We start from the raw sequence: 5,899 nt of genomic DNA on the forward strand, positions 1-5,899 counted from the left end.
TAAACTAAATATTCCTCTTAAAAGGCACCCTGTGTAAGGAGAGAATGAAGACTCGGGGTTGTCACTGTGAAAAAACAAAACAAAACTAAATATTCCTCTTAAAAAGGCACCCTGTGTAAGGAGAGAATGAAGACTCGGGGTTGTCACTGTGAAAAATGAGCTCTTTCGTACCTCTTTTCTCCATTTTCCCCTCTTTTTGAGACTCTGAATATTCAGGAACTTTACAGAGGAGTGGATTGTGGAAAGTTCCCATCCAAAAGCATGTATTTAAAAGTCCAAAATGGATTATGGCCTGCAGAAGTTCTCCATAAGTATTTGGACATGTGCGATACTGTCCCCGCTGGACTACAAACATCACAGGATTCAGCTGGAATGAGATTTTTTTATATTGTTTTCCCTGCTTCCATTTCTCCTGTCCCATACATTTGACCGAGTCTGCCCAGAGTTCACTGGAGCCCTACCTGGGAAGGTTTTGTCTCCCATCTTCTAAGAGCCATCTGCTTTTATCTTACTTCTGAAAGTTATCACTAATTTCTGACATAAACGTGGGATCTTGGCACAATGTTAGGATGAGAATTGAAGATGTCAGATGAAAGATGTCAAGAACTGGCAAGGAACCCTGTGTGGGTGAAATGGATCACACCAGGGCTCTCAAAGCAGCTTCCTTTCTAAGACACAATGCAGGAAATTTAATGTATTTAAATCAAGGCCAGCTGCATCTAAGCAGGCAGCTTTCTTCATATTCTGCAGCAAGGGGGTAACTGTATAATAATAGCTTAAGAGTTCTGCTAAATGGCCCATATTCTAGTTCTGCCATTTCCTAAACTCTACAGACTTGAGTACTCTGCAAACCTTTGTGAGCCTTAGTGTGCTCAGGTGTAAAATGAGGGTAGCTGTGCCCTCTTCCCACATGTGGTGTGTGCTGGTCCACGTTTTCAATTCCAGGGAGCATTTTAAAAAAGTAAATATTGCGCCGGGTGTGGTGGCGTACGCCTTTAATCCCAGCACTTGGGAGGCAGAAGCAGGCAGAGCTCTGTGAATTCGAGGCCAGCCTGGTCTCCATGGTGAATCCAGGACAGGTGGGGCTACAGGGAGACCCTGTCTCAAAAAGACAAAAACATTAAATTAAATAAATAAAAAATTAAAAGCGTAACTCTCACCGCTCACCAAAGAAGCTTATTTTTGGAGTGTGCAAAGTTACTACAGAAATCCACAACTAGTCAAAGTGCAAAGTGATCATGGGGTCCCAGCTCTCCATTTTCCCCTCTTTTTGAGACTCTGAATATTCAGGAACTTTACAGAGGAGTGGATTGTGGAAAGTTCCCATCCAAAAGCATGTATTCCAGCTAAATGATGGTCAGGACTCTGTAAATGAAAATAATACAAGTAGGATTAAGCACTGAAAGTCTCCTCAACCTCAGAGATAAAGTGGCTTGTGTCCTAAATGGCTAAGCTGGCACTGGGGAAGCGATGAGCATTTGGAAGTCTGCCACTGGAGAAGTCTTGGGGAAGCATTTTCTCCCTGCCCATCATTCTTCATAGGCAGAAGCCCTAGGTCTAGGCTTTTTCTCAGTCACACAGACCTTCCAAGACTCCCTCCCTAGGAGGGAGGGATAGTGTCTCTATTTGCAATGTATATATATTCTTTGAAACTTGGGGGAAGGTTTTAGACATAAAGCAATTTTTCCTCTCCAGTGGATTCTGTTTTCTGCTTAAGCCTCATTCGCTATAGGATGAGTAATTTCCTTCTGATTCACTGTAATTGTGGAATCACTTCAGCTTGCCTTGGTTGGGAGAGTTAAATACCACCAATGGACAAGAACTCTACCAATATGAGATGTCTTACATTAATAATCACCATTACTAGACTATATACAATACTATATACAATATAACTGCCCTGGGTAGTATATCTGGTCAATACTTTTTTCATTATTCTAATTCAGAGATCAATGACGTTTTCCTGGAAAAGGCTTTATAGGTCAAGTGACATTGATATTTACCGGTTAGCTCTGTTATAGCAGAAAGTAGCCATAAGTAATACATGAGTAAATGAAGTAGTCTGTATTCCAATGACATTATTTATAGGTACTAATATATAAGTTCATCTGAGAAAATATATAAGAATTTTTCTGAGACAGTGCAACCTGGACTGGTCTTGAATTTATAGTTCTACCTCCACCTCCCAGGTGGTGAGACTTCAGGCTTATGCCACCACACCTGGCTTAGAAGCCATATAATTTTTACGTGTTAGGAAATACTTTCCTTTTTTTCCTTACCATTAAAAAACCCAAAGCATCCATACTTCACAAGCCATATGAAAAGTGGTAGCCTGAGTGTGTCCCATGGACTATAGTCCTCCTATTTTGCTTTTATTCATTTATAAGATCTTCGAGGAGACGCATATTTTCTTTAGAAAATGAGTGCCAACTAGATGTTCCTTACATCAATGTTATATGGCACTCGGATTCACAGTGTCACAGGCTCACAAGTCTTTGTAGTAAGTATAAGGAAGGAGAAAGAAAGGAAGAACAAAGAAGTCAATAACTAACGCCCCATCCTTTCCATTTGCTGAGAGTGGACTGTGCTGTTTCTTGATAAGCTATTTGGAAACCCCTCTATTTTTCACTTCTAACATTCGGGTCACAGTTGAATGTGGATTTCTCAGCAGTGCTTCAGGAGGCCGCAGGGGCTCTGCTGTGATTAACATCAGAACCAAAGACACGGGGGATGAGCCATGATTGTTAATGGAAGCAACTGCTTCACCATGCTGTCGTTCTGCATGGCAAACATAGAGACAAACCCAAACAGAAGGAAAAAGACCTCATGTTTTTATGATTTTGACATCAGCCTTAGTGATGAGGAGCATTTTCAGAGTAACACATAGGATGCTACATCCTTCACAGCCTAGGAAACACCTTGGAATGAAGAGTTTTTTTGTTTTTTTTTTCAGATTGCACAGTACTGCTGAGGCCCAGTTGGACAACTTTAACCACAACCAGTTATGTGCTAATCACTCAGGCCATGTTTCTCGTGCTGCATTTCTCTGGTGCCCAGAGGCTACCAGTTTCCAACACATTGTCATCACTCATGATCATCATAGACAAGTTCTTTTCTAATGCTGATCCCAGAGAGAGCTCATACAAGACATAACCCCAGTCATTTCACTTTCAGAACACGGCAGGAGGGTGTGACTAAGACCAGCGAGTGTCTAACTACCTCCAAAACTTGAACAACACCAAAAGTGATGTAAACTGTAGACTTTTTTATTCCAGTAGAAAAACAAATCTTAGAATCGCCCTGTCGGGATAACCTTTGAGCATCCAATATTCCTCAACTCGAGGTCATTTTAAATGGAGATAAATCAAAAATATACTCACTCTCCACACAGAATCTCAGTGCCTAGTATGCACAGTGCTTCCCTACTAGACTTCAACCTTGGGTCTAATCTATGATGAGAGGCAGTGCGTCTATTAGCAATTCCTATGTTTCAGGAACTCTACTAGTGATTATGCTAGTCTACAATACCAACAGTGAGAACTGTGGAATGTTTGATGAATTTGTAGAGATGTGTAGGGCGATTTTTACCCTCTGCACTGAGAGTCAATCAAAACGTTTGGTCCTGAAACACTCCTGTAATCTACACACTGAAAGGAAAAATAAATTCGGAATGTCTGATGTCATTCGAGACCAATCTCTTGCAGCTGCAGCTTGGTGTTGCTCGTGTTCTGCCACTACAAACGTGGCTCTGACTTCCCATTCCTTAAAACAAACCTCTATTTCCTCTCTGCAAACAAACAGTCCCTTTAAAAGGACACATACGCTACACAGTCTTGCCTGCTGACATGAAAAATGCAGATGTTGGGAGGAGGGTGTCCTGCCCGCTCTAAATATGCGTTCTCATGATTCTTGGTTTACTTAGTACAGCAGCGCAGGGGCTGGGGGTCTTGCTAGAATAGGTAGATTCACTCACATCTTTTGATAAATATGAAACATTCATTTTAAGGAAGTGTTAAGTGTGTTTGTCTGGATACATTTTTTGTTTGTTTCTTTGTTTTTTGAGACTGGCTATGTACACCCGACTGGCCTGGAACTCACTATGTAGACCAGGCTGGTCTCAAACTCACAGAGTTCCTGCTTCCTGAATGCTGGGATTAAAGACATACCCCATCAAGCTCAGCCCGGACCCAATTTTTATGTCTTATAGTGAAATTTAGTATAAGGCAGGGTTTGCATTCAACTAATTTTGTGTTCCAGAGTTGTCGCTAGGCATTGTAGGCAGGCTGACCCTTAAAAGAGCCTTTTATATTTCTCTGCATCAAAATGTAGCAGCTTAAATCCTGCTTCACCATGAACTCAGTTCAGATAGAGGTTTGATGAGTTCAGTGAAGCTAATGAGCATTAATGGCAACATCAGGATTATAGAGAAGAAAATCAGAATGTCAGGAATTAATCCAGATCAGGACTAGTATTTCTGGTTACAGACAAAGAGATTTTTTAACCTGACCACTTTGCCAAGGTTCAAAGAATCCCCTCCCCATGAAAGGTGGTCCAAATAGCTAGGCCAAGGGAGAACTAACATGTAACCTTGATAACAATAACTATGCATCTTCATTATAAATAACATGTTAGTGGCAAAGACTGTGGGTGGCAAATAAGTTTTTAGGACTATGATTACAAAGGGGCTTAAATTATTATTATAAATGATAGGAACTCTATAATCCACATGGAATTTACTCAAATAATACTGTTCAAATGTCAGCACATTTGGCTATATGCTTAATTAGTAATAATTTGTCAATTTATCCGTTTCAACCCACTTATACTATTAATATCAAAACAATTTTAAATTGTTAAATTTATATCAACAGCTCAGCCTTAATTAGGTCATTAGAGGTGATAAGGAAAAAGGCTGCATTTCAAGCAGTTGATACTCTACCTCTGAATGTGTTTCTGCATGTGGTCTTTGACAAAGGCAGGAACAAATGTTTCTTAAATATGTGCTGTAGCTAAAAAAGCAGTAAACACCTACCCTAACAAGGGAAAAGCAGTCAACAACTATCAGTGTCTGGAACATATTTCTGTGACTTAAAGAGTAAGTACCTTTCAGGTTAAGTAAAACTATTTGCCTTCATTACAGGAAGAAATATTTCAGAGTATTAACTGAACATGGGTCACTACCATTACATAATTACGAGCATTCAATTTTTTAAGAAATTAGAATATTTTTCATTAAATAAATGATCAGCAGTAAAAAATTAAATATTTAAATGAACCCTAATACATAAGTGTCTTATAATTTTTCCTAGTTGCAAGCAAAAAAAAATCTTTTATTTTTAATCCATGGCATAAACATATAGTTCTATGTATTTATCTTTAAGGAAGGATTTAGAAATGTCTTTAGGAAAAGTGTAATCATCCCATACATATATTTCAGTATATCTACAGCATTTAAAGGGGATGGGTCCTCACATTTTTAATTATGCTCACTGATTAGAGAAGCTATTTCTGCCATAATTCACTATTTATTACTTACAATGTCTCATTCATTTTCCCTGATTCATTTAGGAAGTAATTATTTTAGTAATCATCTTTTTTTCAGTTTATTATTTATTTAATAACCACATACTTAGAAGAAGCATTTCATTACAACAGCATTGACATATTCAATAACATTTTCCTGAGCTAAGATGCATCTCTTACAAAATTGGCTGTAAATTTTTAGGTTTACAGTTGAATTAATACAGTTATACAATATTCTACTCAGTATAAACCCTATAAGACATAAAATTAAATGAGGTTTTAAACTTTAAAAAAAGATTTCCATTTCCTTATTAAAATATACAGTTTTGTACAGAAGAAATGATTTTAATGAATTAAAACTAAGATGTTTGCACAT

Source organism: Nannospalax galili, unplaced genomic scaffold, assembly GCF_000622305.1.
Source record: "Nannospalax galili isolate Female #2095 unplaced genomic scaffold, S.galili_v1.0 scaffold490, whole genome shotgun sequence".
In the NCBI taxonomy this organism is placed as follows: domain Eukaryota; kingdom Metazoa; phylum Chordata; class Mammalia; order Rodentia; family Spalacidae; genus Nannospalax; species Nannospalax galili.